The sequence below is a fragment of the Plectrocnemia conspersa genome, unplaced genomic scaffold (genome assembly GCF_051122295.1).
Source record: "Plectrocnemia conspersa isolate PC_06_02 unplaced genomic scaffold, ASM5112229v1 ptg000005l, whole genome shotgun sequence".
In the NCBI taxonomy this organism is placed as follows: Eukaryota; Metazoa; Arthropoda; class Insecta; order Trichoptera; family Polycentropodidae; genus Plectrocnemia; species Plectrocnemia conspersa.
Genome location: NW_028277169.1, coordinates 6,075,643 through 6,083,261, shown reverse-complemented (window position 1 = coordinate 6,083,261; position 7,619 = coordinate 6,075,643).

The window sequence follows — 7,619 nt, the reverse complement described above, 5'->3', positions numbered from 1 at the left end:
GCTAGTATGGGGGTACGATCGAACTGATACATCGCTTGTTTTCAAGCAAAAATATATATTTTTTATATTTTATTCTGATGAACTTTAGGCTTCTGAACATTTCATGTATAGAGACTTTTTTGACGAAATTCAACACTACTGAGTTATAAGTGATTGAATTTTAATACTTGTCGCCATTTTGCAAAAAATTGACAAAATGGATTTTGCTAACAAACATACACAGGATGCTTAAGAGTTCTATACTGTCACAAAAATTAAAATTTAAATTTGTATAAATAAGCTCACACTGACCTTAACTATATTGAAAATCTTATGAGCGTATGTATGGTGGGTCGATCGACTCATCACACTAAACGTGTTTTGAAAAAAAAATACTTTTATTTTTTAATTTTTAATTTTTTTTATAGTATCGTAAGTATAGTCGAAAGCTCTATTTTGTATTAAAAATTCAAGTCGATTTCTTAAATAGAAACCTCGTACGAGCATTAACTATATGCAGAGTCGCATAAAAGCTCGTTCGAGGTCTCGGTCAATATATGGTAAGACTCGGTTTTTATTAAAAAAAAAATAATTAAAAATTGCTTTTATATGCAAAATAAAATTCCAAACACTTTTTGCATTAGACATTTTTAAGTAGGATTTCATTTAGCAAAGTTATGACACTTTGAATTTTTACATTAGCCGCCATTTTGAAAAAAAATTTTATATATTTTTTTTAAACATAACGTATAGGGGCTGCACGTTAGTTTTATGCGATACTCAAAATTTAAATTTTTATCTTCGAAACCAAACAGTTAAGAGCGTTAACTCTTCCGAAAGTCTCAAAATGGCTAGTATGGGGGTACGATCGAACTGATACATCGCTTGTTTTCAAGCAAAAATATATATTTTTTATATTTTATTCTGATGAACTTTAGGCTTCTGAACATTTCATGTATAGAGACTTTTTTGACAAAATTCAACACTACTGAGTTATAAGTGATTGAATTTTAATACTTGTCGCTATTTTGCAAAAAATTGACAAAATGGATTTTGCTAACAAACATACACAGGATGCTTAAGAATTCTATACTGTCACAAAAATTAAAATTTAAATATGTATAAATAAGCTCACACTGACCTTAACTATATTGAAAATCTTATGAGCGTATGTATGGTGGGTCGATCGACTCATCACACTAAACGTGTTTTGAAAAAAAAATACTTTTATTTTTTAATTTTTAATTTTTTTTTATAGTATCGTAAGTATAGTCGAAAGCTCTATTTTGTATTAAAAATTCAAGTCGATTTCTTAAATAAAAACCTCGTACGAGCATTAACTATATGCAGAGTCGCATAAAAGCTCGTTCGAGGTCTCGGTCAATATATGGTAAGACTCGGTTTTTATTAAAAAAAAAATAATTAAAAATTGCTTTGATATGCAAAATAAAATTCCAAACACTTTTTGCATTAGACATTTTTAAGTAGGATTTCATTTAGCAAAGTTATGACACTTTGAATTTTTACATTAGGCGCCATTTTGAAAAAAAATTTTATATATTTTTTTTAAACATAACCTATAGGGGCTGCACGTTAGTTCTATGCGATACTCAAAATTTAAATTTTTATCTTCGAAACCAAACAGTTAAGAGCGTTAACTCTTCCGAAAGTCTCAAAATGGCTAGTATGGGGGTACGATCGAACTGATACATCGCTTGTTTTTAAGCAAAAATATATATTTTTTATATTTTATTCTGATGAACTTTAGGCTTATGAACATTTCATGTATAGAGACTTTTTTGACGTAATTCAACACTACTGAGTTATAAGTGATTGAATTTTAATACTTGTCGCCATTTTGCAAAAAATTGACAAAATGGATTTTGCTAACAAACATACACAGGATGCTTAAGAATTCTATACTGTCACAAAAATTAAAATTTAAATATGTATAAATAAGCTCACACTGACCTTAACTATATTGAAAATCTTATGAGCGTATGTATGGTGGGTCGATCGACTCATCACACTAAACGTGTTTTGAAAAAAAAATACTTTTATTTTTTAATTTTTAATTTTTTTTTATAGTATCGTAAGTATAGTCGAAAGCTCTATTTTGTATTAAAAATTTAAGTCGATTTCTTAAATAGAAACCTCGTACGAGCATTAACTATATGCAGAGTCGCATAAAAGCTCGTTCGAGGTCTCGGTCAATATATGGTAAGACTCGGTTTTTATTAAAAAAAAAATAATTAAAAATTGCTTTTATATGCAAATTAAAATTCCAAACACTTTTTGCATTAGACATTTTTTAGTAGGATTTCATTTAGCAAAGAAATGACACTTTGAATTTTTACATTAGCCGCCATTTTGAAAAAAAATTTTATATATTTTTTTTAAACATAACGTATAGGGGCTACACGTTAGTTCTATGCGATACTCAAAACTAAAATTTTTATCTTCGAAACCAAACAGTTAAGAGCGTTAACTCTTCCGAAAGTCTCAAAATGGCTAGTATGGGGGTACGATCGAACTGATACATCGCTTGTTTTCAAGCAAAAATATATATTTTTTATATTTTATTCTGATGAACTTTAGGCTTCTGAACATTTCATGTATAGAGACTTTTTTGACGAAATTCAACACTACTGAGTTATAAGTGATTGAATTTTAATACTTGTCGCCATTTTGCAAAAAATTGACAAAATGGATTTTGCTAACAAACATACACAGGATGCTTAAGAATTCTATACTGTCACAAAAATTAAAATTTAAATATGTATAAATAAGCTCACACTGACCTTAACTATATTGAAAATCTTATAAGCGTATGTATGGTGGGTCGATCGACTCATCACACTAAACGTGTTTTGAAAAAAAAATACTTTTATTTTTTAATTTTTAATTTTTTTTTATAGTATCGTAAGTATAGTCGAAAGCTCTATTTTGTATTTAAAATTCAAGTCGATTTCTTAAATAGAAACCTCGTACGAGCATTAACTATATGCAGAGTCGCATAAAAGCTCGTTCGAGGTCTCGGTCAATATATGGTAAGACTCGGTTTTTATTAAAAAAAAAATAATTAAAAATTGCTTCTATATGCAAATTAAAATTCCAAACACTTTTTGCATTAGACATTTTTTAGTAGGATTTGATTTAGCAAAGTTATGACACTTTGAATTTTTACATTAGCCGCCATTTTGAAAAAAAATTTTATATATTTTTTTTAAACATAACGTATAGGGGCTGCACGTTAGTTCTATGCGATACTCAAAATTTAAATTTTTATCTTCGAAACCAAACAGTTAAGAGCGTTAACTCTTCCGAAAGTCTCAAAATGGCTAGTATGGGGGTACGATCGAACTGATACATCGCTTGTTTTCAAGCAAAAATATATATTTTTTATATTTTATTCTGATGAACTTTAGGCTTCTGAACATTTCATGTATAGAGACTTTTTTGACGAAATTCAACACTACTGAGTTATAAGTGATTAAATTTTAATACTTGTCGCCATTTTGCAAAAAATTGACAAAATGGATTTTGCTAACAAACATACACAGGATGCTTAAGAGTTCTATACTGTCACAAAAATTAAAATTTAAATATGTATAAATAAGCTCACACTGACCTTAACTATATTGAAAATCTTATGAGCGTATGTATGGTGGGTCGATCGACTCATCACACTAAACGTGTTTTGAAAAAAAAATACTTTTATTTTTTAATTTTTAATTTTTTTTTATAGTATCGTAAGTATAGTCGAAAGCTCTATTTTGTATTAAAAATTCAAGTCGATTTCTTAAATAGAAACCTCGTACGAGCATTAACTATATGCAGAGTCGCATAAAAGCTCGTTCGAGGTCTCGGTCAATATATGGTAAGACTCGGTTTTTATTAAAAAAAAAATAATTAAAAATTGCTTTTATATGCAAAATAAAATTCCAAACACTTTTTGCATTAGACATTTTTAAGTAGGATTTCATTTAGCAAAGTTATGACACTTTGAATTTTTACATTAGCCGCCATTTTGAAAAAAAATTTTATATATTTTTTTTAAACATAACGTATAGGGGCTGCACGTTAGTTTTATGCGATACTCAAAATTTAAATTTTTATCTTCGAAACCAAACAGTTAAGAGCGTTAACTCTTCCGAAAGTCTCAAAATGGCTAGTATGGGGGTACGATCGAACTGATACATCGCTTGTTTTCAAGCAAAAATATATATTTTTTATATTTTATTCTGATGAACTTTAGACTTCTGAACATTTCATGTATAGAGACTTTTTTGACGAAATTCAACACTACTGAGTTATAAGTGATTGAATTTTAATACTTGTCGCCATTTTGCAAAAAATTGACAAAATGGATTTTGCTAACAAACATACACAGGATGCTTAAGAATTCTATACTGTCACAAAAATTAAAATTTAAATATGTATAAATAAGCTCACACTGACCTTAACTATATTGAAAATCTTATGAGCGTATGTATGGTGGGTCGATCGACTCATCACACTAAACGTGTTTTGAAAAAAAAATACTTTTATTTTTTAATTTTTAATTTTTTTTTATAGTATCGTAAGTATAGTCGAAAGCTCTATTTTGTATTAAAAATTCAAGTCGATTTCTTGAATAAAAACCTCGTACGAGCATTAACTATATGCAGAGTCGCATAAAAGCTCGTTCGAGGTCTCGGTCAATATATGGTAAGACTCGGTTTTTATTAAAAAAAAAATAATTAAAAATTGCTTTGATATGCAAAATAAAATTCCAAACACTTTTTGCATTAGACATTTTTAAGTAGGATTTCATTTAGCAAAGTTATGACACTTTGAATTTTTACATTAGCCGCCATTTTGAAAAAAAATTTTATATATTTTTTTTAAACATAACGTATAGGGGCTGCACGTTAGTTCTATGCGATACTCAAAATTTAAATTTTTATCTTCGAAACCAAACAGTTAAGAGCGTTAACTCTTCCGAAAGTCTCAAAATGGCTAGTATGGGGGTACGATCGAACTGATACATCGCTTGTTTTCAAGCAAAAATATATATTTTTTATATTTTATTCTGATGAACTTTAGGCTTCTGAACATTTCATGTATAGAGACTTTTTTGACGAAATTCAACACTACTGAGTTATAAGTGATTGAATTTTAATACTTGTCGCCATTTTGCAAAAAATTGACAAAATGGATTTTGCTAACAAACATACACAGGATGCTTAAGAATTCTATACTGTCACAAAAATTAAAATTTAAATATGTATAAATAAGCTCACACTGACCTTAACTATATTGAAAATCTTATAAGCGTATGTATGGTGGGTCGATCGACTCATCACACTAAACGTGTTTTGAAAAAAAAATACTTTTATTTTTTAATTTTTAATTTTTTTTTATAGTATCGTAAGTATAGTCGAAAGCTCTATTTTGTATTTAAAATTCAAGTCGATTTCTTAAATAGAAACCTCGTACGAGCATTAACTATATGCAGAGTCGCATAAAAGCTCGTTCGAGGTCTCGGTCAATATATGGTAAGACTCGGTTTTTATTAAAAAAAAAATAATTAAAAATTGCTTTTATATGCAAATTAAAATTCCAAACACTTTTTGCATTAGACATTTTTTAGTAGGATTATATTTAGCAAAGTTATGACACTTTGAATTTTTACATTAGCCGCCATTTTGAAAAAAATTTTTATATATTTTTTTTAAACATAACGTATAGGGGCTGCACGTTAGTTCTATGCGATACTCAAAATTTAAATTTTCATCTTCGAAACCAAACAGTTAAGAGCGTTAACTCTTCCGAAAGTCTCAAAATGGCTAGTATGGGGGTACGATCGAACTGATACATCGCTTGTTTTCAAGCAAAAATATATATTTTTTATATTTTATTCTGATGAACTTTAGGCTTCTGAACATTTCATGTATAGAGACTTTTTTGACGAAATTCAACACTACTGAGTTATAAGTGATTGAATTTTAATACTTGTCGCCATTTTGCAAAAAATTGACAAAATGGATTTTGCTAACAAACATACACAGAATGCTTAAGAATTCTATACTGTCACAAAAATTAAAATTTAAATATGTATAAATAAGCTCACACTGACCTTAACTATATTGAAAATCTTATGAGCGTATGTATGGTGGGTCGATCGACTCATCACACTAAACGTGTTTTGAAAAAAAAATACTTTTATTTTTTAATTTTTAATTTTTTTTTATAGTATCGTAAGTATAGTCGAAAGCTCTATTTTGTATTAAAAATTCAAGTCGATTTCTTAAATAGAAACCTCGTACGAGCATTAACTATATGCAGAGTCGCATAAAAGCTCGTTCGAGGTCTCGGTCAATATATGGTAAGACTCGGTTTTTATTAAAAAAAAAATAATTAAAAATTGCTTTTATATGCAAAATAAAATTCCAAACACTTTTTGCATCAGACATTTTTTAGTAGGATTTGATTTAGCAAAGTTATGACACTTTGAATTTTTACATTAGCCGCCATTTTTAAAAAAATTTTTATATATTTTTTTTAAACATAACGTATAGGGGCTGCACGTTAGTTCTATGCGATACTCAAAATTTAAATTTTTATCTTCAAAACCAAACAGTTAAGAGCGTTAACTCTTCCGAAAGTCTCAAAATGGCTAGTATGGGGGTACGATCGAACTGATACATCGCTTGTTTTCAAGCAAAAATATATATTTTTTATATTTTATTCTGATGAACTTTAGGCTTCTGAACATATTATGTATAGAGACTTTTTTGACGAAATTCAACACTACTGAGTTATAAGTGATTAAATTTTAATACTTGTCGCCATTTTGCAAAAAATTGACAAAATGGATTTTGCTAACAAACATACACAGGATGCTTAAGAATTCTATACTGTCACAAAAATTAAAATTTAAATATGTATAAATAAGCTCACACTGACCTTAACTATATTGAAAATCTTATAAGCGTATGTATGGTGGGTCGATCGACTCATCACACTAAACGTGTTTTGAAAAAAAAATACTTTTATTTTTTAATTTTTAATTTTTTTTTATAGTATCGTAAGTATAGTCGAAAGCTCTATTTTGTATTAAAAATTCAAGTCGATTTCTTAAATAAAAACCTCGTACGAGCATTAACTATATGCAGAGTCGCATAAAAGCTCGTTCGAGGTCTCGGTCAATATATGGTAAGACTCGGTTTTTATTAAAAAAAAAATAATTAAAAATTGCTTTGATATGCAAAATAAAATTCCAAACACTTTTTGCATAAGACATTTTTAAGTAGGATTTTATTTAGCAAAGTTATGACACTTTGAATTTTTACATTAGCCGCCATTTTGAAAAAAAATTTTATATATTTTTTTTAAACATAACGTATAGGGGCTGCACGTTATTTCTATGCGATACTCAAAATTTAAATTTTTATCTTCGAAACCAAACAGTTAAGAGCGTTAACTCTTCCGAAAGTCTCAAAATGGCTAGTATGGGGGTACGATCGAACTGATACATCGCTTGTTTTCAAGCAAAAATATATATTTTTTATATTTTATTCTGATGAACTTTAGGCTTCTGAACATTTCATGTATAGAGACTTTTTTGACGTAATTCAACACTACTGAGTTATAAG